The 26,808-nt window shown below is 32.5% G+C and overlaps 1 long non-coding RNA gene across 1 annotated transcript; it reads left to right on the top strand.

Moving 5' to 3' along the window:
* The first annotated feature begins 1,520 nt into the window (after positions 1–1,520).
* LOC132723203 (uncharacterized) lies at positions 1,521–26,338 on the top strand. The gene is made up of 3 exons (XR_009624712.1): positions 1,521–1,934; positions 3,847–3,977; positions 26,300–26,338. It is a non-coding gene; the product is annotated as an uncharacterized LOC132723203 (long non-coding RNA).
* Positions 26,339–26,808: the final 470 nt, after the last annotated feature.

The raw sequence follows: 26,808 nt of genomic DNA, 5'->3' as shown, positions 1-26,808 counted from the left end.
ACACAGCCAGTATTCCCTAGATTACAAGTCTGACGTGTTAACCACTTGGCCATGCTGCCACATTCTAAGGTTTAAAGAAATACATAAACATTTGAATATTTATCCTGTTTCATAAAAGGGGTATTGTTTATTTGTTCGCATTTCAAGAAAGGCTACAAAAGAAAAATTTGTGGCCATGGCACTGATAATCAGGTATTGTCTGTACAATTTTGAAGATGTCTTTTTTACACCACCACCTCTGTACATAGAGATGAATGAAGATACAGCAGGTTGCTTTAAGAAACTTGATGTCAATAAAGTTAAAAAGGGCAAGCCGTTGTTTATGGTGAGCAAGATACTTTAATTTTATTATTTAGTACTTGTTAGTTCCAGGAATTATTTAAAGAGTATTTCAATAAGTTTATAGCTTACTTCACAATCAAACTAAAATAAATTCCTATAAACTTTGAATATCCTTTGAAAAAAAGTAAAAAAAAAAGTTTGGAAACATTGTAACTGCTAGCTCACCACCATGTGCTAGTGCAGCTTAACTCACAGTGCATTTTCCCCCAAAATTAGCTCCCTTTTAAATGAACATGTGCATTTTGTGAGAATTACTTCCCCTTTCTAAAATGAAAATTATTTTTCCATTATTCTGAATATACCTTTATTGCTATTGTAGATTGGGCTCTTAATGTTAAGTCATATGCATATTTCTTAGAAAAATGTCTCCTGGAGGTTTTCATGCATGTGTCTGTTATTTTAGAATAAGTTATTGAGACCAGAGGCAATAACTGTGTTTTAATGTGTATTGTCAGAAATAAGACTCTTATTGTACTTAGGATTTTTTTGCAGTATAAATGACGAGTGCTTGCAGATGAGCGATGCACCTTATACGGGAAACTTTTTTACAGACATTAAAATATTACCGCAATAACATTTAGCACTTAAAGATGTTGGTTCACTTTTTTTTTCTTTTTTCGAACAATGGATGGTTCCCACTTCACCAGTACACGAAGTGTATCTGTGAAAAGTCAATCAGGAATTTGCATGAAACATTAGGGCGCCAGTATTTTGTTTCAACATCTGCAGACTTCATCATTTGCATGTGTTTAAGTCATTAGGAACACCTGACATGTTTAACATACCTATGTGCCGGAGAAAATCTATTGTACCTTCATGAAAAGTACTTCCCATATAATGATAAATGTATACTGGTAATTTTGATATATTAAATATACCTATATTTATGTTCGGAAAAAAAAGCTTTTGATGCATAATTCGGCTATATTTTTGGTATTGAAGTGAAACGGTGTATTTTAGTAACGAACATTACTAAAAAATATAACAATTGTATGACATTATAATATAATAATAATAATAATAATAGGATCGGTTATTGGGCTATCATAAAAAAAAACAAAAAAAAACAACAAGATATTCTGCCCAACACTAGAATGATATAGTTGTACAATTATATAATCTTTAGAATAATATGATAATAATCAGTATTTTTTCATTTTCTGTGTTGCAGATAGCTGCAGTGGTTGACTGGTTAAGTGATGTTCACCTCACTGATGCCCATTATGGGGCGTCCATGGTCAAATGGTTAAATGATGTTCAACTTACTGATTTTGGTTTAAGAGGCGTCCGTGGCCAAGTAGTTAAATGACGTTCAACTCACTGATTCTGGTTATGGGGCGTCCGTGGCCAAGTGGTTAAATGACGTTCAACTCCCTGATTCTGGTTATGGGGTGTCCATGGCCAAGTGGTTATTGGCCGTCCGTGGCCAAGTGGTTAAATGACATTCAACTCACTGATTCCTGTTATGGGGTGTCCATGGCCATGTGGGTTTAATGACGTTCAGCTCACTGATTCCGGTTTTTATGCCAACATAGATGTTGAATGTCCCTTTTCAATGTGAGGACGCTGCATCATCCAGCATGATGACCAAGGTTGGTGGTTTATTTAATTTTAGACACAAAAAATTTGTTTGATGATGAGAGCTGTTGCTTGAGAAATGTCAAATATATCTTGATGTCTTACTTTTGAAATAACCGACTAACTGTTGTTGTAGAGGTTATTGTTCTAACAAGGGCTGCTCTAGCCTGGGATTAAGGCGTTGATATTTTTTGCTTATTTATAACTTACGCGCTATTTTGTACTCGATCGTCATAGATAACGCACAACATCTCTGGTTTTGATAGTATCAACGCCTGGGGAAACCTGCAGGGTTTCCCATGTAATTATCGACTAATGATAATCCTATTAATAGATCGATTAGCACGTGACCAACAAATTACATGACTAAATCGAAATCGAGGCGAAGATGATGAATGTTGAAAATTTGACGCCATTTACTATTATAAATTACGTCCAGCACAATTCTCTGATGCTCACAAACTTTATCCAATTTAACTAATCAAGCCTGTTGATCGAATTAACTCATCATGCAATAAACTTTGTCAACGAGTGTTATTTTAATCGGAAATGGTGTTTTGAAAGCGAGGCTCCGTAAATGTTCGTTGAGTTTCGGGTCACTTCGTGGAAATTCCGTTTCTATTTTTAGCAACTAGTTGTCGTTGCATGAGTTATCGTTCTTTAAATAACACCCGTAATTTTCGGGGTGTATACTAGGTGGCGCTTCGATCGAAAATCATATTTCCCCAGGCTGTCGATTTGCCGAACAGAAGCACATAAAAAATCGACAGACTGGAACCCAGCCACTTTAAAGAAGGCCACTATAATGAGGTTTCCCTGTATTTTACTTAATCAAATCTCTATAACATCTCACTCTGGAGATGTGTACCTCTACCACAGGGAGCATTTAACCTTAATATTCAACAGCTTGGTGTGAAAGGGTCTTAACTCCTTCTTTAATTCATATGAGTTACAACCCTTTTGCATCAAGCCCTTGTTATGTTTTAGTTCAAACCATTTACTTGCTGGAACCATAAGCAATTATCCTTTGCCACCAGTATAGAGCTAAGCCAGCCTGCACAACCGTTCACATTGACCAGACTCTATTCTGTTGATAGCTCAATTTTATTGTATTTTAATACTGGAATCACTTAAATATCTAATGGACTGTTCCAAATCCAGTGCAGTAATAATCAGTAACACAAGTTTAGCAGTTTAGGGTTATAATATTTTATTATTAAAATTCATTGTACTGATTTTTTTGATTTTTTTTTTTTTTTTTTTTTTGTAAATTTAATACTGGAATCCCTTAAGCATTCAATGGACTGTTCCAGATCTAGTACAGGGCAAATCAGTAACACAAGTTCAGCAGTAAATATTTTATAATTAAAATTCATTGTACTGAAAATATTACTTTTTTAATTAATACAAGGAGACCTACGTTTAGATAAATCATTTCGACTTACATAATTGTTCCAGACACAATTATTGTGGTGCGCATTGTTCTGTTATAATAATAAAGTAATGCTATTTGACACTTTGTAATTATTTCAAAGCTTGCCATAAAACATGTTTTAAATTAGTAATCTGAAGGAAATAATAAATAATAAAACAAAAATTTAAATGAGTCTGCAAATAAGAAATGATTTCACTGTATCAATGGCTTTAATTTAAAAGTATTCATTTCTTTATATAACAAAAAAAATCAAACAAAGAAAAAAAAAAGGAATCTTGTGACTGGGATATACTATAACAGGATAAGCAACACTACTGACTAGATAAGTTTTTCTGTTGACAGCCTATCAATGAATAATAAGCATAGCATTTAAATCGTACTATATTGATACTATTATAATGAATTTGATTAATTTTAATGTTCAAACTGGTAAAATAAAAAATGGATTTCAAAAATCTTATGCCCATGGCATATATTTCTTTATTTTACAGTGTTTACCTACAGAAGATAAAATGCCATTTTAAAGTGATCAAAATGACAAAATAGCATTGTGTGGCGTGTTACTGGATGAAAGACATGGCGCTAAATATCTCCATTACATGCTGTCCCAGGATATAAGTATGTAAGTTAACAGGCTGTCCAGCGTCCCTAAAATTCCTAAAAAAAAATTTCAGTTTGGCTCAAATTCCTAAAAAAATGAAAAATTCGAAGGGAATTCCTAAAAATGCCCTATTTTTCTACTTTAATACCTATTTTTTTATCTTTTGTGATAAACATATCCCGAAACAACCATGTTTCAATCACAACCTAAATTCAAAAACAGTCAGTGGAGCTGATGTCATGTCTGACTAAATTGCATAAAGTTGTATTTACTTCAACTTCTGCAGAAATGCTTTTCTTGATTGTCAGATGTTATCAGAAAAATGATAAGAAACTGTTTGTTTTAAATGGAACAATGAAAATTGTACAAATTGGACTATATCAAAATAGTCACCTGTTTAAAATTGTGATAAAAAAATTTTCATATTGTTTTTATTGTTTTTTAAGAAAGATCAAGAAATGCATTTATAGCTAAAATAAATTTAAAGCATAATTTCTCCTTCCATTTATTATTGGCTAATCGTAGCTTAACTAATTAAATATTGGTTGTTCAGGGATACTTATAACTTTGAAAATGTTTTCATTCTAGTTATGTTCAGCTCTTTTTAAAGGCAGCTGACCAGTGAATCCATTTATTCACTGGTGACTATGGAACACTGGTAACACCTTTGCTATAACCAAACTAGGGCATTATATTTGTGAGCTACTTTTGTGTCAAATATGCAAAGTTGAGCCCTTATCATGGTCTTTTGAGGCCATAATTTAGTTATAAAATTCCAAATTTTAGCCCTAAAATTTCTTTTATTTACCCTAAAAATCCTAATTTTAGCCCTAAAATTTCTTAAAACTTGCCCTTAAATTTGCCCTATTTTTTGTCAGAAGGTGCTAGACAGCCTGTAAGTACCACAGGTACCTGTATTGCTGTTGACATTACAAAAAGTGAAATAATTTACATAAATCATGTTACAGTAGCATGTCCTTCGGAAGTTGTGCAAATGAATATCTCTTGTATTGAATTAAGAACAATTGTTTTTTTAATTATTTTTATTTTGTATCAAAAATGCTAATCAGCCACTTAGAAAATTCATAATAGCTATTTGCACGCAAAAACTTAAATGTACTTATATTCAATTCCCTATGGAGGCTGATTTGGTACACTTTGCGCGTTGCGTTGTCCATAGGGACAATACAACCTATATTGTTATTGCCTTTTTGTCTTGTCGCTAGCGAAATGCATCAATCGGTGCAGTGTCGCAATGTGGCCTTGTCATCCTGTCTCTAGCAAAGCACGTCAAATGGTGCATTGTCGTTCGGCCGGATGTCACCCTGTTGCCTTCTTATAAGCCAATTCTTTGATTTGAGAAGATCAACAATGTGTCATTGCCACAACATGCCGTACAACAACGCCCTGTTTGGCATGCATCATTGGTGACAGGACGACAAGAAGACTGAAAGTCTTACAACACGCCATCTTAAGCGGCAACGCACAAAAGCGTTCCAAATTAGCCACTATAATTCCCTGTACTGGTAAACGGTTCGTATATATATGTAAAATAATATATAATTCAGCATGATGGTGTTGATTGTGAAAGATGAAAATTTTAAAACAAAATGATATAAACAGCGTAATAGTTGCATGTATTAAATGTCACATGTATTAAATGTTTTATTCCATTTTATTGCCAGGATTGATTTGGTAGTCTGTTGCCTGCACAGCTGTGCTGATAGTTTGATAAGAGAATTTTACATGATAAATAAATTTATCTGCATTCTAGCATAATCAGGATGTTAAAAGAGATATTGTTGCAATACTTTGATATCAGATATAGCAGAATATAGCAGACGTTTCTTATTTTTACAATATTTTAGCTCCTTTTACTTAAGTTGCAGCCATTTGTTGGGTCTTTTTTCAATAGGGCCTATATTATATTTGACAAAATATGAAACTTAATATAAAAAAATAATTATAATTTTTGTGAATTGTCGATATTCTTTTACACTCATAAGGAAAATATTATTAAAGCTTGAATATTTTATATAAAAAAAATTAAGCTTTCATGAAAATTATGCTTTTGAGAGATTTTATTCTTACATATTATATCAGGATTCCAGCCAGGAGAGGTCATACATGTTATATTGAAAGCATCCAGTGCTGCAATCATTTTTGTATATAACAATATAATTTTGAAAGATTTTATTCTTGTATCTTCTTCGACCATATTATATTGTGATTGCAGTCAAGAGAGGTCTGGTATGTTAAAATGAAAGCATCCATGGCTACAATAATTTCTGCATATTTGGAAGCTCTCAGTACAATCAGTACCCAATATATGTGAAGTATGACCAATATCGCGGCGCTATACCCATGCAGAAAGATATACTGGTATTTAAAAAGTCCCAGTATTTCCCAGTTATTATCCTAGAAAATTCCAGAATGTTAAAACCAGTCTTGGCTATTCTAGTAATGCCTAGGAAATACCAGTTACTGAGAACTAGGCATTTCTAATAATTTTTAAACAACTCATCAATTTCAAAGTTATACTAGGAATTGTAATTTATTTTCTGAGATTTCTAAGACTTAAGATTTTGCAAAATTCCTAGTCTTTAGGAATTACTTAGAATTTATCTTGTAGAACAAAATCCTTAACATCTGTGCTAAATTCCTTGAATCTTACATAAATTCCTAAAGACTAGGAATTCTCTTTGTTGAAAGTAAACAAGTAAATAAAGAAGGAAGACAATAAAATTGAAAATAAAAATGTTTTCTTTCTTTTTTTAAATAAAACAACATACTGATCTAGATCTATTTAATAATATTTTTCTAGGATTACTTTTATTATTATTATTTAATTGAAATTTAATAATCAATTGACCTTAATGGTCAACCTGCATTATGACAATTTTATCATTGGCCATTTAATTAATAGATATTAAATAGGAATATATAACCCAAAAAGAAATAACAAATGTTCAGGCACTCCAAGTAAATCAAAGACGTATTATAAACCTTAAGAAAATAATCAATAATTGACATCTGAAGTATGTAATTTTTATCAGTTGTGTAGAGCTATTTTTTAGCGCTGTCAAATTGCATCCACTGATGTCATGCTTCAGTGCACAGGCTGTGTGTATAAACCACTTTATGCACGGCTTATACTGCCTGTTGACATTTTTATTGATTGTGATTTGAACATATGTAGATCTAATTAGGGGTGGATTTAAGGTGATTATTATTGCATAGTTGAAAATCCCATGTGGCAAATAGACTCTTGTGCAGATTTTTTCACGTGTCAAATTTGTGCATTTCCAAATTTTCACGAGTCAAAACCCGAATCTCCGCCTGAATTAAAGTAGGCCTATATGTGGCAGGTCATATTTATGCTGACGGAAATTAACGATGATAACTTAGTCTTTACTTAACCAGCGAACCTTTACGATTATACTCGAGCAATTTCCGTCCGCTAACCGAGACGAGCATAATTTCATGACGTATTTAATACGTATACTGATGACGTAGCAACACAATTGTTTTGGAAACTACTGTAGCTTTGTATGAAATTCAAGCGCTTGTTGGGCTAAAATAATAGATTTGTGAAATAAAATTCAACGATATAATTGAAATTATTCAGTCATTGTATTGACGGCAAAAACAACGGAACTACACGAAATTTTGCGAATCAAGCACATGTTACTGACGTAGTACACAGGTTTATTACGTAGAACACAGGTTTATTGTGCGCGCAATATTCAAAGACGGCAGACACTTCGTCTCATATCGACAGTGAACTGATATCGTCTCCCCAATAAAGACATACAACGAGGAAGGTGAAATAGCCCAAGCAAATTATCAGAAGAAGACCTTCAAAGCTGCAATCGGTGAAATTCACTGTGAGTATTATCATAAATGCACTGTTTTTTTCCCAAACAGAGACGGCGTGTTTATGACCTCTAGAAAAAATGAAGAGTCTAGAGATTATTTTAATGACCTTTCTTCACTTCTAAAAGCATTATTTTGTAACAATTTGCCGACTGTAACAATAGAAATAATAATTGTATTTCCAGCTTATTCCTAGTTACAGTTAAGATACTTAAACCTTACTGGAAAAAATGCGTAAACGGACATTTGTCACATATTTTCGCGACCTGTTTTCATTTATTTCTTTGTTGAACAGGAAAGATATACAATAATAATAAATAAAAAACAAAGCATCGTTAAATCTGGCTGTGCTTCCCTGCAGGAAATTATTTGCTTATGCCCTTTAAAAATATTGAAATTTAAAATATTGTTTTGAAAAATGCATGGCTAGAAAGTTTTTTTACACCCAGACAGTGCAATACCCTAGTATGCAGACAGTTCACTACCTTAGCAATTTTGAACTTGTATTAGAAAAAAAAGTTTTTCATAAAGAAACAATATTTTTATATGACCATTAATTTATGTAGATCTAGTTATATATTTAGAACAAGATCAACAAGAAAAGATGATGTTCAATAAGCCTACATCATGTCTGTATTTTAAAATAACACATTACTGACAGACTGTATTTTTAAATCACAATAAGATACCTCCAAAAATTTATTTGAAACAGAAATCATGTTTTCTGTTTGTTTTTGATTTATGTGTGTGTTTGTGTGTGATTTAATCTCTAGATTTCTGTGCATGTACAGGGCCTTTTTACCTTCTATAACAGGGGCCGGTATAGGGCTGCTTCCCCAAAGAAAGTTTCTTTAAAATCATGCAGTTTTCCCCAAAAATTGAATTTACATTAAGTTTTTTCTTCCCCTTTTGCAAATATACCATGTAATTTTTCCCCAAAATTAAGGGCTGGGCTGCTTCCCCAAACTGTGAAAAAAAGCCCTGATGTATAGGAATTATTGGACCACTAAAAAAGTTGTCTAGGCCACCAAAATTTATCGGTCATTCAGTGGTCCAAGTGACAGCCTAGCTAAAATGGTTTGTCTTTGACACTGTCTAAGCCTATACTAGAGAATCTGAATACTGGTCCATTAAAATAAATCCCACATGATGATTTGCAAAGAACAAAAATAGCACAAACAGTGTCATACTTTAAGCACTAACCTGAATACATTGCCTCTCAGTCATTGAATTTAAGATTTTTGAATATACTCGTCCGAATTCCAGTTTTGAATTTATTCTACTATATATTTAGCTCTTAAAATTTACACTGGTCATGGGCCACCGGGCCAGTGCTAAATTTGATGACTGTAATCTGTTATTGTATTAGGGGGCAGGACATGAAGTGGTTGAACACGCTTGAACAAGATATTTTTGTGGCCCCACTTTAGTGGCGGGCATTTAGATTTACCCTTGTCCGTCCGTTCTCTTTTGTGTCGGATGTAACTCAAAAAGTATTTGACCTAGAGTCATGAAACTTTACAGGAATGTTGATCAGCATGTATAGTTGTGCACCTTGGTATTTTTGTCTGGATTTATATAGTATTTTTAGAGTTATTGCCCTTGACTTAGTAAAATTTTGCAATTTTCAACTTGTGTCGCATGTAACTCAAAATGGGTTTGACATAGAGTCATGAAACTTTGCAGGAATGTTGATCAGCATGTGAAGTTGTGCACTGGATATTTTCGTGTGGATTTATTTTATTTTTTTAGAGTTATTGACCTTGACTTAGAAAATTTTTGCAATTTTCAACTTGTTGCATGTAAATCAAAAAGGATTTGACAGAGAGTCATTAAACCTTAAGGGAAGGTCGGTCAGCATATGTAGTTGTGCACCTTGGGTTCCGCTTGTGGATTTATCCCGTATTTGTAGAGTTATTTCCCTTGACTTCGTTAAAAACCGTTTCATTATGTTGTGTTATTTGTTCCTTGAGTGCTCGAGTTAGAATCAACCAACTTTACAGAAATAATGATCAACATCACTAAATTACAGGAATAACAATGATAATAAATAATAATAAAAAAAATGCATAGTATATTTTCATTAGTTTGACTTTTTTGGTGAACTTCAAAACTTACATATGTGAATAAATGAGCATAAAAACCGCCCTGGATTTTCACTTATCAAATTTCAAAATATGTACATGACCAGTTTATAACTTCAATAGCTTTGTATAACCAAAAGCTACAAATCTGAGGCCCAGAACAGAGTGTGTCATAAACACGTCCTTCATGAATGGCCATTTAAAAAAAAAAAATCAAATAACATACAAACCCACTTACCTGAAAAAATATGTGAGAGTTTTGTAAATATTTAAGACACAGAAACCATTTTGTCAAGTTTGCAATGATTTTACTTGCTTGAACCAAGTGTGCATCCACTTCACGTCCTGCCAAGTGATTTGTATTTGTTTCGTTTTCAAATATCTTGGTATATTTCCATATGTAGAGAAATGTATTTGTTTGATTTCAGATAAGAATTGGTACCACTAGGCCACAAAGGGAGGAGTTCAACTAATTTGTGGATGATGTTCAAAGCTGAGGAGAGTGAGAGCTTAAATCTATAAAGCGGGTCAAAAACGTTTGATAAAGAAACTGTCATAAATTCTTCAGGTAATTGAAAGAGGGCAAGTTGTACAAAATGCCATGGAGCTAAATAAACATGGAGAAGAAACTGTGATGTCACACAGTTAAATTCAGTATTGGCAGAATTGTGTTCTTATAAGTTATCATATGTTGCGGGATTTTCAGAGATTTGATGCATCCTGGGTAAAAATAGCCAAAACACCGTCATATTGGATTCCCGGAGGAAGATGAAACATTTTTTTGCTTAAATAGAAAGCAATAGTTATTTATTGTAAAAGGTACTATACACACTTTCTATACAAATATTTCTCTGATGAAAATCTATGTCGGGGTATGTAAACAATAATTCATGGATATCGTCCAAGTTTAACGAGAGTGCAAAAATTGGAGACTATCGAGAAATCCCAATTATCACCAAAGCCTGCAAAGGATTGTGGGTCTAAATCTGACTATTATCTATTTTTAGAGCTTCCTATCTGTTGTATATATATATATATCTGTGAAAATGCAAAGAAGTCGTTGGATTACCAAAGATCAACATTTCATTTGATTACCAGAGATCATCAATTCAGTGGATTACTGCGATTCTCAGTATGAAAGATTTGATGACAAGAAAATTATTAAACCGGCAAAAATTGGATCTTACAGCAAGGATTTACTCATTTCAGAAGACAGCAATAGAAAATGTAGGAGTTGCATGTAATACTGGAGGTTTCTTGCGTCATGTTTTGTACTGTTTAAGTGACGTTTCTTAGACTGTTTAAGTGATGTCCCTCATTCAATCAGTTAAGAAAATGATGAAAGCAAATTAAAATCTAGGAGTGACCTAGTCAAGTATTATAATGTTTTAACTTTTAGTGCTAAATTCAAAGAGGTGTCACATGTTACACTGTTTTAAAAAAAGGAATCTTAAGTCAAGTGTTATTGCCAAAGCTCATTGCATTCCAGTAACTACAATGATATATATCTAAAGAAGTGTGTCTTAACAATACAAAACAATTAAACTGTAAGGAAAATACTTTGTTTCATATGCAATCATGCTTTTTATTAAATTTAATAGTTTGCTTATGACTGATGTTGAACTGCTTGTCATTTAACTGGATTTAAAAGTGCACATTTTAGTTCACATCAGTACAATGTGCTTATGTGAAGTAATGTGATTGCCCTGTGTCCAATGGCATCTTGTATTGTCAGCAATTTCTTGTAATGATATCTTCTACAAAACTGATTATTTGATTTTAATCGTAATGATCCTTTGGGGGCCCTAGTAACAGTAATTCAGCTGTGGTCCAGTCATACCCAGTTGCTAGAAATTTCAGTACAATGCAATCCTAGGCTATTCCAGCCATTCCTTAGATCATGGAAATACCAGGAACGTCTGGGATATCCAAGTTCTTTGAAATGCCAAGGAATTACTAGAAAAAATGTTCCAAATACCGTGGGCAGGTCATTCTCAGTCATTCCTAAGATTGTAAAAATACCTGGAGTTACTGGTATTATCATAGGTCTTTGAAATGCCTTGAAATGCCTGGGATTGACTAGAAAAATGTTCCAAATACCGTGGGCAGGTCATTCTCAGTAATTAGGATTTTCCAGTACAAGTCTATCTAAGGCATTCCTGGTTTCAAATTTTTTTTCTAGTTATTACCAGTAGTTTTCAGTCGTTCCAATTACCGCCAGCCAGTAACTGGAAATTCCTCAGATTTCCTTGCATTTCCTAGGAATTATCCCTGTAAATATTCCTGGGATTTCCCACTAAAATCCTAGTAAAATCCTGGTAAATTACCAGTAATTTCTGCAAGGGTATTTACCGTAAATGGAGAAAAAGCTATGATGTCATACATTTTAAATCTGCAAGTTCACATTTTTGCAAGATCTTGTTCCACACAAGAAAATTTACCAATATGTACACCGTCATGTTATCAAAATTTTGTTAATGTAATTTAAAGAAATTTTCATAACAAAAAAGAAATTGCAAAGATGTAAAAAATTAAGCAATAAAGATTAAGATGATGTAAATTATTCTCAGTTAATTGGATGGAAATGTAAAACCCTTTGGTTATGTAAAACAAGATGGGGGAAATTGATCAACAGATTACTGTAAGGGCTAATCAATCTCGCGCAAGGGATTGTGGGTCTGGATTAGAAAATTTTCTATTTTTAGAGCTTCTTATCCTTCTGTCATATAAGTCTCTGCCAATATGGAATGTGATTACACGTGTAATTGCAATGATTTTAAATTATTTACCAATGCTTATATTTTTTGTGACATTTGTGCCCTGTAACTGTAGGTAAACTTTATGTGGAATAATAGGCTTTGAAGAAAGAAATCATTCTATGTGAAGGTTGTATTTACCATTTAAAGTTGCAATAATGACTTGCTAGTCACCAGTTAATTATCAGGACAACTTGCACATATTTAGGTATCTAACCAACTTCAAAATGTTGCCTATTTAATCTAAGCATTTATTATAAAATACCACTTCTCATAACACACTTTCATTTCATAATGATCTATTGTACCTTTATTTGACTTTTTCCCTTGGGCGGGGTTTCAGGTTGCTGAGTCTAAAAATAGATTTCCTTATTGTCTTCTTCCCTTGGGCGGGGTTTCAATTCAATTGGTCAAGCTTGCTGAGTCTAAAAATAGATTTCCTCATTGTAATGCTTTGTCATCAAAACTTTTTGGAAGCTTTCATTGGTGCTCCTGAAATTCTTATACTTTATTAAATTTCATTGTTACTAATAACAAACAGTTTAAATTGTTTAACTTTCATTGTAATAAGGTACTTAAAATATCACAAAGCTTTGTTTGTTTGACAATAGCAAATTAAGGCCTAGTTTGTTGTTTAATATGTCCTTTAAGAACTTGATTTTTCAAGTCGATACGTCTATACTATTAGTAAAGCTATGCAAATATAATATAGTGCTATCGTATCACATGGTTTGAGTTTGCGTTAGTTTTCCCTGTTCTATAATGCGATTATGAAACTTTTAAAGCGCTCACGTTAGCCAAATATTTAGCTCTTCAGGAAATCCAGGAAGTCTCGCAACATTATTAAGATATGGCGGAAAAAACATTAAATATTAAATCATGTTATTACATAAGCATTTTTTACCAGGAAATACACAACCATTTTCATACCAGTGATAACACTAAAGAATGTTCCTATCAAGTCAGATATCCAAAGCCTCCGTGATAGAATACTTCTACATCTGTTTTTCACTGTCTTTCGCCATTTGCTAAATAGTTACACTGCTTCTACTATCAAAATAATAACATGTGTTTTCCATTCAAGAAGAACCTCCCCGTCTCTCTATGCTTTCTGCAGATCCACATTTGTTTCTTCAATCTACGAAGGCGCCAGCCAGTCTTTGTAAAATCTGCAATATCACTTCCGTGACCTGAGAATGCCTGTATATGTTGTGATACATTTCATTTGAATCTTGCTGATTGCAATACAACACATTTAATTGGTAAAACACTCACAACCAGATGGGAAATATTGTACAAACATGTGTCTATAGAGAGTCTGTTATGTTTGTGAGCCCTGTAACGAATTCTACCGGCTTCTGGTCCATGTTCTTTTTTTTTTCCTGCTGGTTACGAAATATATATAAAAAAAAAGCCGGATTGTTTTTTTTTTAACCAATTCTGGCAACATTGTAACGAGTAATTAGTGTTGATTAAACCTGTTTTTAACATGCAAGTAGTTTGAAATGATCAGTCAGCAGCAGATCATGGCCCGATGACTGGTTTTTTGCTAATTACATCTGTTGTACTCAATTCATGAAAATTTCTTAGATTTTTATTGGTTGGTATGGTGCGGGGTAAAAATAGAAGAATGTGCGTCTGCTTTTATCAAATAGCAGAAGACACTCACAGTTGCAGATTGCCACTTTAATTCATTAAGGGTGCATGTGCTATTGTTTTCTGAGAAATTGCCTTCGTTATGAAAGTTGAACTATTTTTTTTTTGTGTGTGATCATGCTTTCAAGGTTAATCAGGTCTTATGTAACTTGTTTATCGTCTTAATCACCATCCCTTTATGTCTACAAAATATAAATTAGATATTGATTTTTAATCAGATAAAGGTTTTAATTTATTTAAAAGATTAGGAGTTATTTAGTGAGATAATTTCCATTAAACTTGTTTTATTAATTTTGTTGTTTTAATGCCTTGCCTATTATTTGTAACATTTTACATAAAAACGTTTTGCTAAAAATATTTTACAGTCAGCCATTTGGAAAGCTTTACTACAAGATTAAATACGTATCTGATAACAATGGTTCATATTTATTTTTTTAGAGAAATTTTCAGTTTTTCTTTTTTTCTTTTGCACATTGGCTTAAATTCATTCTGAATACCAAAATACAGGAATCTTAGTTTTATTCATTGATTTTTATATACAGACATTTAAGATTCAAAATATAACTATTATTATAGTCACAGGGTCGATCAGTTTTCTAAAATGAACATAAACAATGTATTTCATAATACTACTATATATTTTTGTTTTGAACAATTTATTGACCATCACACTTTTGCTTCTGGTATACCCATGTGGATGTATTCTTTATTAAACATCAAAACTTACCTGTGTTCAGTTTCATTCAATAGAATTTTTGTTTGCCGTCATATTTTTATTTCGTGGATAAATGTTTGTCTCTGAAATCTATGATGTATTTTTCATAGAAGTGTTTCTCAGTTCGCTCATTTGTTCAACTCTTTGTTACTAAGATACCAATTAACATTACAGAATTAAATTTAAAAAAGGCAGAATTTAACAACCCTGCATGACTCTTTTTTCCCACCCTTAGCCTGCATACAGCCCCCCCCCCCCAAAAAAAAACAAAATGAAACAACAAGAAAAATCCTCCTACTGTGAGTTGTAGTTATTTAGGAAATGTGTTACTGCAAAATACACCACCATACCATGTTGATTTTACTTGGCACTGCACACTAATAGAAGCATTGACATTTCAATTTTCCCAGCATGCCTGTGTGATATTACTTGAGAGAAAAGAGCATTTAAAATATTTGTTCTAACTATGACCATATGCTTATAATCCAGAGGCAGGTTTTTGGCTGATTAATTACAAATGTTTTTAGATATGGGTTGAGATTTTTGCAAATACTCGGCTTAAGTGTAATGAACGCTCCACCTCTATTCCACTGCAGTTTCAAGTGTTTGAGTAACTTTTTTTCGTGATAGTGTATCTGTCTTCATGCCGGTAAATTAAGAAGGGTATTTAATTCTTATTAACAGCTTTCCAGCTTCCCCCCACTGAATGATTATAAAATTTTGAAGCAAGAGCTTGTGAAAATATTTAAGGGATATATGTTTTTTAATTATAACAATAATTTCTCTGAAATTAACTAAATTGATGTGTTAACTTAAAAAGACATCGTAAACACCAAAAGTAATTATGTTATTAAAGCCATCGTTAAACACCAAAGATAATTAGATTATTTTAATTGTTTGACATAAAAACATTTAATTGTTATTCTCAAATTTGATTATTTAAGGACTAATAAGATGTTCCCTGCAGATGATAACATTCATTTTTTTTCGTTGACCAACTAATGAATATTTCAGTGCAAAAGATTATGAGTTAGTGCATTTATATGGGTTATTATATAAGCATAATGTAAGTAAGTGAAAATATGTATTGAAAAAGTCTTTATTGCAAAAAGACAGACTGATCCATGCTAATTTTCATAACAATTTTTTAAATGTATTAAAAAGTAAAATGTTGTCAAGTAAACAAAAAAATAATTACATATTACAAACATCACATCATCTACGACAATTACCAAAATAATATATGTCAGTATATTCATTCACTTCAAGTTAGTAATAGACATATGGTGATAAATACATTAACTGCATATAGAAATGTAAACTATTTCTTAAATGGTGAATACATTAAAGGAACTCCACTGAGGTTAATAAGCCTAAAAACATAAAATTTTAATTTTTCACATAGATCAACATGAGCACTTATTACAGAAATATGAATAAAATATAACTAAGAAATATACAAGAAATACATTGAAAATCGTATGTTTGTGCTATTTTCTGTCCGATTCGAGTGAAAAGCGTTTAAACGCTTTTCAATTTTGGGTCATTTTCACTATTATTGGAAAAACGAAACGAGCTAATGATCTGAAATTTTGCACATAAGTTATTAGTATAGATCTACATAAAATAGAGTAATAATCTTAGAAAAATATTTCCAGTCCCGTCATGTCAAAAAACCTCAGTGGAGTCCCTTTAACATTTCTTAAATATTTTGTACATTTTCTTAAGGTTGATTTTCTTAAATTGTTCTGGCTCATCCTGGAGGCATGCAGCTTTAACTCATCAATAAATTATTTTAATTTTTATGCAGTGAAAATCCATTTTACAAAATTATGTATTTTGTAAAGATTGACAGACGGCCATTCTATTTTACAATCATCTGATTCTTTATAACATTGCCATAATTATGAGATATTTTGAGCCCCCAACAAGTTGGAATAACAACATGAAGTGGTGTGGGAACTTTTTTCAGAAATTGTAAATGAATTATTTATTCATGTTCATTTACTTTTGACATTAAAATTGTTCATATTTGTTTGTTTTTCTATTTTTTTCCTTGATTTAACACACATGGTCATATCCAGATGGTAGATCCACCAAAACATCTTTCCTGGATTACTAACCAGCAATTACCAATTTCTCCACAATTGACCAACTACTAATCCTTCATAATTTCAGAATCAGCTGCGAGAGACAAATGACATTTAGATTTTCCATGTGATGATATTACCAAGAAAGGCAGTTGTTCTACTCAGGTGCCTTGAAATAATGCTCCAAGGGCCATATAGTATATCCTCCTACAGAAACTTAATTCAATACCCCTTTGTGAAATAAACTTTCCTCCATGCTAGTGATACTATTAAAATAAAAGTGACACACAAAAAAAACAGAGAGAAAAAAGAAGAATCAAAGGAAAGAACAGCATGTTGTTACTTGAATTTAAGACCAACTGAGAAATATCTATTTTCAGATTGTATTGCAATACTTTCAAAGTGGCTTTGTTTATAATCTGGAGTTGAAGTACTTCAAGTACTTTGATTGTTTTCTTTAATGTTATCATATTTAGATTTCAATCACAAATTCTATATTTGTTGGTATTATTTTCCGGGTCTCTGTAACAATGGATTACAATGGATTATTACAAGGAATGTGTCAACAAATTTATTTTGAAGATCAAATTAAATTGAGAATGTGCCTTATTACCGTAGAAATGGGTATTTCTGTGTGACTTAGATTTTGTAGACTTTGAAATTGCCATGATTTGGTTGATTTCTTTTTAGATATGGAACCATTTTAATAACAGTATTTCTTGGCAAATACAAAACTGCTAATCTGGCTTGAACTTTTTATCAGTTTGTCAGTAAAACAACTTTCAATTTAACTTCTTTACAACTTTTTTTTAACATTTGACTCAAAAATGCAGGAAAAATGTCGATATTCTACTTCTAGCAATAGAAACTTCTGTATACCCATTTTAACAGCTAAAAAGAAAACATTTTTCGTTTTTAAATGTATGCATTGATGGATCTTGAAATGTCAAAACCACAAAAAAAATATGCACCACTGAATTGAGTATTATTTTTCATAAATTTACCTAGATTTTAATATTATATTATAGAGGACAGCTTTCAAGAGACCGAAAAAAACAACAACAGAAAATACATGTAAATATACTTTTACATGATTGTGTGAAACAGTGTGATATATATTATCAATCAAGTAATAAACTTTTTTTAAATTTCCAATTCATAATATCATGATGACAATTGAAAATTTAATCACTTGACAATTGAAAATTTAATCACCTGCTAAAGTTTCCAATTTTACAGAATTTTGATGTGGAAAAAAACAACAACTAGTAATTGTTAGACAAATTGCAAGTCAGTTCAATTGTAGCTGTAGCAATTGAGAGAACAAAAACACTCTTAAAATTTCTAGTGCCAATAATACAGGCCACATATGCTGTCCATCTGGCATCCAATGGAATGGAAGGAAAGGGGGGGGGATACCAGCTGCACTGTATCACTAACAGAGTAAAATCTCTGATTCTGTTTAAAGATAAATTTAGAATTTTTCACATATTGGATTGATTTTTAGGGTTTTTTTTACAGTTATTATGATTCCTCAGTGACAATGTCATTTTCCATGGCTACTGTGACTTTCAGTTACAGTTTTGAAAATTAACTGAACAATGCAAATTTCTAAGAATAGAAAGAAAAGAATGAAAGATGAATTGGCAAAGTTAATCTATTTTTGGCATAAAAACTAAGAAATTCCATATTGGTTCAAATGGCAAGGTTTACTGTTCTATTTTATTATCTTCTTTAACTCTTTAAAAGGCATCTCTCCGAGGGCACACAAAATTTCGTATCAATATTAATGAGTATAATCATAATTCACAAGCAGTTGCAAAATAGATAATATATTTGTCGCAAGTACAATTATATATAAACTGGCGTACATTAAACAATAAATAATTATCACCGACACATTGCATTTTCGTGAAGCAGATGACTCTCATAATTTTCTATGATATTGTAATATTTACTGAAAGAAAATGAGCAAGTAGGAAATAAAGGAAAGGTTAATGCCAAGATGTTATTGTTATCAACATTTTTTGTTATTGTCAGTAAAGCATACATAAAATTACCCGGCCAGATTTTCTATTACATAGTGTCAGCTAATGAATTTCTACTACTGGGGTTTATTAGTCCCGTCTGCTTTAAAATAGTTGTTTTTGTTTTTTTCCATATGCAAAATTTACATGATTCAGTACTTGTGTATATATGTATGTACTTTTTTTTTGATACTAATAATATCTCTCATGTGTTGAGGTTCCTGAGGGTTACATCTGCTCATTGGGTGGTGATGAGGCTTGCCAAGGTGCCACCCAGGAGCAGATGGATACCTACGGGACGGATAACGCAATCTGAACCACAAACACGTCGGATTTTATTTTGCAAATTCTTCCATATACTGCTATTATTTTAAATGATTAATCTTAATTGATTTATTTTTCATTGATGATAATATCATGTCATCCGTAACTGTTTTCTTACAGTAGAGCATGAATTTGAAGTAGAACTTCTATAAGTCGAACTTTGATAAGTTGATTTTTATTCATAATAAACGTGTAATATTTCCATATTACATTTTAAGACTACTTTTCATATTTTCCTAAGGTTAGTCTTGTATAGAGACTTTTTCATATTTTACTAAGCTTGATCATAAAGAAAGACCACTTTTCCCATTTTCCTAATCTAGGTCTAGTTTTCCCATTTTCCTAAGCTTGTTCTTAATAAAGATCACTTTTCCCATTTTCCTAAGCCTGTTCTTTTAAATGAAGACCATTCTTCCCATTCTTCTTATCTAGGTCTTCTTTTCCAATTTTCCTAAGCTTGAACACAGGTTTGACTGTAAATTTTAAACAACAATAAAACAATGTCGATAATTTCCCAATATATAGTACAGCAGCCTCTTAAATTCTCCTTTTTTGTATCGAGTTTTAATAGAATTTATTTTGGACTGAATTTATTGTCTGTGTTTTTTCACAGCAAAGTATTTAAATTACTCTGAAATAATGAAATAACCATATTTGTTGTTCAATATTAATGTTCAATATTAGAGCAGACAACTACCAGATGGCTTTTTTCACTAGCAAGAAGGCTGGCAAAATTGAGTTTGAGGCAATCTGGCATCAATATGGCAAGGCAAGTTATGAAAACATCTAAATATAGCTGTTGTTTTAGAGAAATCTTGACTCATTTTTATAGATTCAAATATTTATTTGTTAAGTAAGATGTTTGATACAAATAAATTTAAATGGAAGAAATTGAAAAATTCCGTCTTTGAAAAGAAAGCCTTGTTTCAAATTGTCTAATACATTGTTTTACAACCCCATTGCCATTTTACCACCTTGCCTCATGTTTCAATATTTATAATGGACTTATTAAAGCAGCCTCCAGCTTTTTTGAAGGTTAAATTTTTTTTTTTTTAAAAATACAGTAGAACTAAGTAAGTCGTACTTGAAGGGACTTGTATAAAATCTTCGAAACATTGGACATTGACTTATGAATTGGTCACAATTTTTCTATTGACACAATTTCGAGCATTCAATGTTTGCAAGCGAGTTACATAAGGCATAACTGAGGAAAGGGAAATAACTTAAAAATTGTCTAATTTAAATTCGACTCATAGAAGTTTTACTGTAAATCGTTTCATATAATTGTCAAAAAAAATAATTCAGGTGAGAAATGAAATTTGCCATTAATAAAGAACATAAACAATAAGGAAACCCCTCGATTACCCTATTCTACAGATCCGCTATCTGTATGTAAATGAGTTAAGCAGATGATTCATTTCCTAATTTTCTATTTTTAGAATCAAACATCACTGCCAGGCTATAAATATCTCTCGGAACACTGTTTTGAAGAAACAGTAATATGGTGTACTTTTCCAAGACTAAGTTACTGAAATACTTAGTTTAAAACAACACAGAATTGTTATTACAACAAAAAAGATAAGCTGTAGGCCACTTTAAAGCTTGGACTTTGAATACATTGTTGTGCTTCTGCAGAAATTAATGCATGAAAAGATTAGTGAACAAACTATTGCTATTGCAACTTTTAATAACAAATTATTTTTTATTTTAGTGAAAGGTATGAATTTGAGCAGTATTATAAATTTATGATTAAGGACTTGTCAGGTTATATGGCCCTTTATAAGCAGGTGTGTGCCATATAATCATCACCTATAACCCCAGGCTATATCACCACAAGTTATATAACCTTATCACTTTACAATATAACCAGTCAAAAATCTATATAACTTAATATGTTTTATAGTTTTTATCATAAATGTAAACTGAAAAGGGTGGCCTTGTGGTTAAGGTATCTGCCTCTCAACACAGATCATGGGTTCAAGCCCTAATGGGGTCTCAACCTGTTTCTTCATATGACACCAGCACTGGTTGGTTCCAGGAAGCAGACTCGAAAGTGATTAATATAAGTTGCAAGACTTTGTTTCACAGTCAAGCTTAATAAATGAGCCGCGCCATGACAAAACCAACATGCGTTTGTGACCAGCATGCGCATCTGCGCAGTCTGATCAGGATCCATGCTGTTTGCTATCAGTTTCTCTACTTGTAATAGGGTTTGTAAGTAAAAAAAGGTTACCAGACAGATTTATCATTAAATCAGACTATGATACCAGATGTAGAATAAATTTCTGCAGAAAAGAAAAGACTTCTAATTAATTTTTTATGTAATATTTAAGTTATTATTTTACAGTACAAACAGGCCCTTCGTAATTATGAAAATACCACCACAGTATTATATAACAATTTATGTGAAAATCACTGTCAGAGTGTCACCTTCTATGAGATTCTTTCACAATTTTATTTCCACTTGTTAGATTTGAAATGGTCACAGACATTCGGCACATTTGCCATGCCAATTTTGGTCAAATTATAATAAAATAATTAACCCGAGGGTGCTGGTAAGTAATTTTGTTCTTGATGACCAAGGGGTGATTATTTTATGATAATTTGACCATTATTTGCTTGGCAAATGTGCTTAATGCCTGTGCCCTTGCTTACATTTCCACTGAATTTGAATGACATACTTTACATGCCCTTAAAGGTGTTTCAATATTACCTGAAACAGTCTTAGATCAAGAAGCTGGGCATCCGTGGCTGATTGATTAAGTTTGTTGATTTAAGGAAATTGTATCTCACCACTGTGGGTTTGAATCCTTCCAAGGAATTTGAACTCTTTCATGTAAGGAAGCTATTCAGGTAGCTTACGGAACATTTGGAGGTTTCGCTCAGGTGCCTGTTCCTGTCTGAAATAATTTACTGGGAGGGGTCTTCCTTCACTATTTCAATCTGGATAATATTTTGTTTTTTGTTTGTTTCATTTTACACGTTTTCCCAACAGTATTTCAGTCATATAGTCGGGTAGTTTCCTAACCGTTATTCCTGGAGAGTACACCAGTACTAGACTACCTTCCTAGTTTAGCGCGGAGGAAGGTAATCTAGTACTGGTGTAAAATCTCCAGAAAAGATGGTTTGGAAACTTCCAGCCTATATGACTGAAATACTGTTGGGAAAAGGCGTAAAATCAAACAAACAAACAAAATATTATCCAGATTGAAAGATGGGCAAGTCCATTTAAGATGTTTTAAGCAAGGTAGATGGTTAATAGATAAAAAGCAAATACATTAGGGGAAAGAATGTTCACCTACAATGATAAAATGTTCTATTAAACCAGAAAAAAGACAAAAGTCTTGTCACATTTGGTATACTAATAGGTAAAGTCAATTAGCATTACTAATTATAATAGACAATGTAATCAGGTAAAATGGAACATTTGTTGTTTAGAAATAAATCATAGTGTCACATTGTTTTTGACTGAACAGAAGTAGGTGATGATGACTGGTCAACTTAACATAGAAAGTTTACAGTTATAGGCCAGCCTGCCTGTACTTTTGATTGCTAATCTTTATTATTTTGATTAACCCTGACAATGCCAGGGGGGGGGGGGGGTGGAGGTCTGCGTTTTGTAAATGGCTCCTTGCCTTGTCGATCTTTGTTCTCAGGGTTTTGATTGCTTATCTTTATTATTTTGATTAACCCTGACTGATTAATGAACAGTGCAGACCATGATTGAATAACACCGATTCAGAGACTGATTGCCATTTGTATTGGTTGTATAGATGGATTCAGCTGCAGCTTGAAGAAGGATAAGTGTTAAACTTGTGACTGGGAACGTGTTGGAGGCTGTGTTCTGTGAATATCGCACCTTGCCTTGTTGCTCTTTGTTTTCAGGTGTTTTTCTTTGGACTGTGCAAAGCATAGAAAGTCTATAACACAAATGCAGCAGGGTAAATGTGAGAATTAAAACCAAATTTGATACAATTTCATCCGCAGCAGAACACCAATTAGCCAGAAAGATGAAGCAATATATGAAGTCATCTGACCAATAATTCTGTAATGTTTACATTGAAAATTACTAAAGAAATTAAGAGAGTAAATTATTCCGATCATTAAAAAAACCTTTCTGACAATTTGTTTCTTTTGTGAACAAATAAATCAAATGTCTCTAGTTAATTGTTTGTAGAACATAGAAAAAGGTTTCATACTACAGAAAAGTTAACGGGATTAATTTCATTTAGTTCATTATTAAACTTTTTTCTTGTTTCTCACATTTACCCCTATAGTGACTTGCCCCGATCTTTTTTGTATCGATCAAAAGAGATATTATTTCAAAACAATTCTTATAAGAGGCATACCCTAGATCTATTTTAAAACATTTTTTACAAAAGGCTTGCACTAGAGCTGTTTTAAAAAATTTCTTACAAGAGGCATGCCCGGGGCAGATCTATTTTAAAACATATCTTACAAGAGGCATGCCCCAGATCTATTTTAAAACATATCTTACAAGAGGCATGCCCCAGATCTATTTTAAAACATATCTTACAAGAGGCATGCCCCAGATTTATTTTAAAACATATCTTACAAGAGGCATGCCCGGGGCAGATCTATTTTAAAACATGTCTTACAAGAGGCATGCCCCAGATTTATTTTAAAACATGTCTTACAAGAGGCATGCCCCAGATTTATTTTAAAACATGTCTTACAAGAGGCATGCCCCAGATTTATTTTAAAACATGTCTTACAAGAGGCATGCCCCAGATTTATTTTAAAACATATCTTACAAGAGGCATGCCCGGGGCAGATCTATTTTAAAACATGTCTTACAAGAGGCATGCCCCAGATTTATTTTAAAACATATCTTACAAGAGGCATGCCCCAGATCTATTTTAAAACATATCTTACAAGAGGCATGCCCCAGATCTATTTTAAAACATATCTTACAAGAGGCATGCCCCAGATCTATTTTAAAACATATCTTACAAGAGGCATGCCCCAGATCTATTTTAAAACATATCTTACAAGAGGCATGCCCCAGATCTATTTTATCTTACATTGGATGCATGCCACTGTTCAATTTTAAGACATGTCTTTGACTGTGCCAGATTTATTTTAAGACAAACACATACACATATATTAGGCAAAAATCTCAAAAGAGGCCTGCCTCAGGTCTATTTAAAAATGCATGTCACAAAAAGGCACACCATATAATCTATAAATAAGACTTCTAGGAAGACGCATGTCTCCATCTTAAACTACAGGAAAAAAATGTTCATTCTATACAAATTTCTTCTTTCAAAACGGAAACATTAACAAAATACTTCTTTTCATGGACCATTCTTATAAATGTGAACTGAGAATAATGGAAGAAATTCTCTTGTTTTTATAATCGGGGCACCTTCTGGCAGAACTTCTAAAATTGTATTATATTCATTACTTCATTAATTTGCCAAGCTGCAAATTTTCTCTGGTTTGTATACAATGTAATACATTAGACGGTTAAATACATTTGTACCAATCAGCGAGGTGATGGATTATGTTGTATGGATGATAATTGATTTAAGTACATTCAATAATCGTTGTACACCTGAGCCCAATGATTATTATCTAACTTTTTTCCGTGTGGGCTGGTTCTCTAATATTTTAACCCTTAACCTGTAAAAAGTTATTAATCTTCACTAAAAGTATAGAACCAGGCTAGCCTGCAAAATCAAGCCGTCCGGTTAGCTCAATAGGTAAGAGCGTTGGACTTTGAATCGGGGAACCCGGATTCGATCGATTCTTGGACGGTGCAGGTCACTTTCATTGTGATTGATCATGAAATCCTTTCTACGGTCATTCGCACTGTACCTCTGCTCTGGCATGTACAGAAGTTATCAGTTCCTTGCGAAAGTGAAGGCAACTAGTACTGGTAAACTGCTTGACAGCCTGCCCAGGAAAGATGTGGTGGTTGAACTGTGCTCTGGTGAATTCAATGTGGCTTACTGTCGTGATCTGGAGTGAAAACTACCAACACCACCACCTGCAAAAACATGCAGACTGTCTATACTTGATACTGTTGGTAGCGTCTGTTTCAAAAAAAAAAAATTGAGCTATGATGATCGCTATGTCACTATTGTCATGGAAAAAACTTTAAATGTAGCCCAATATTCAAACATTCTAATAAGGTTTTAGCATGAAATTTGAAACACTTGCTTATCATGTCAAGATGCAGTTGTAAAACAAAATTTTGAAACCTATATCTTCAGAGTTATGCCCCTTTGTCAAAAATTGCTTGTTAAGTAGAATGATTGCAAAACTATAAAAGGTATCAACATGAAACTTGGAATACTTGATTATTATAACAATTCAATACAACAATACAAATAACTTTATAACATTGTTACAATGTTGATAGCAAAATTCACAGCTTCAAGACAAGGGACAAATTCACAGCTTCAAGACAAGGGACATTATCCTGAAAACAATAATTAAGGAGTTATTTCCCTTTCCTTTTTACAATATTTTTAAAAATTGGTTATTGATACTGAGTTGTTGCCCTTTACAGAAAAACATCACATGAGGTGCTTTGGGATATAGAAATCCCTTAAACTTTGAATGGAATGTTCTGAACTCAACAAAACATAGCAACTCTTTTACAACAATTCAGCATAAAATTGAAGTGTGAAAGGTAGTACATGTATATTTTTTTTTTAAATTAAAATGTCCAAGCTGCATTGAATTCAATAAAAGCTGTCTCATTCTTTTTTTTTACAAGTTGTGTCACGGTATATTGTATATCAATATACAATGTATCTTAAACATATAAATATATACTATTTAAGGTTGTGAAGACAGTTTGGATAAAAAAGACAACAACAACAGCAAGTAAGTTTGTTTGCTGATAACTGATGATGCAATATGTATATTTAAAGAACAATATCACATTAAAGAAATACCCTTGATAGTTAAAGGGTGTTAAACTATATCCAATGAAACATTTTGTTATTGACAGTAAAAATATGTTGTTTTAGAGTCAAATTTTAAAAGAGTTGTAAGGTACATGTATTTTGGAATTCTTTTCCAAAATTAAAAATTTTGTAAATTACAGGCAGCAGCTATAAGCTTTATACACTGTGCAAGTCACTTCACTCTGTCATGTTTGTACATGGAATATTACAGTGACATAAATGAGCCGCGTCACGACAAAACCAACATAATGCATTTGCGACCAGCATGGATCCAGACCAGCCTGCGCATCCGCGCAGTCTGATCAGGATCCATGCTGTTCGCTGTCAGTTTCGGTACTTGTGATAGGGTTATAAGCGAACAGCATGGATCCTGATCAGCGCAG

The sequence above is a fragment of the Ruditapes philippinarum genome, unplaced genomic scaffold, assembly GCF_026571515.1.
Source record: "Ruditapes philippinarum isolate M1 unplaced genomic scaffold, ASM2657151v2 ctg721_1_1_1_1, whole genome shotgun sequence".
Taxonomy (NCBI): Eukaryota; Metazoa; Mollusca; class Bivalvia; order Venerida; family Veneridae; genus Ruditapes; species Ruditapes philippinarum.
Note: the sequence above shows the minus strand (reverse complement) of the source record. Positions and strands in the feature narration are given on the sequence as shown.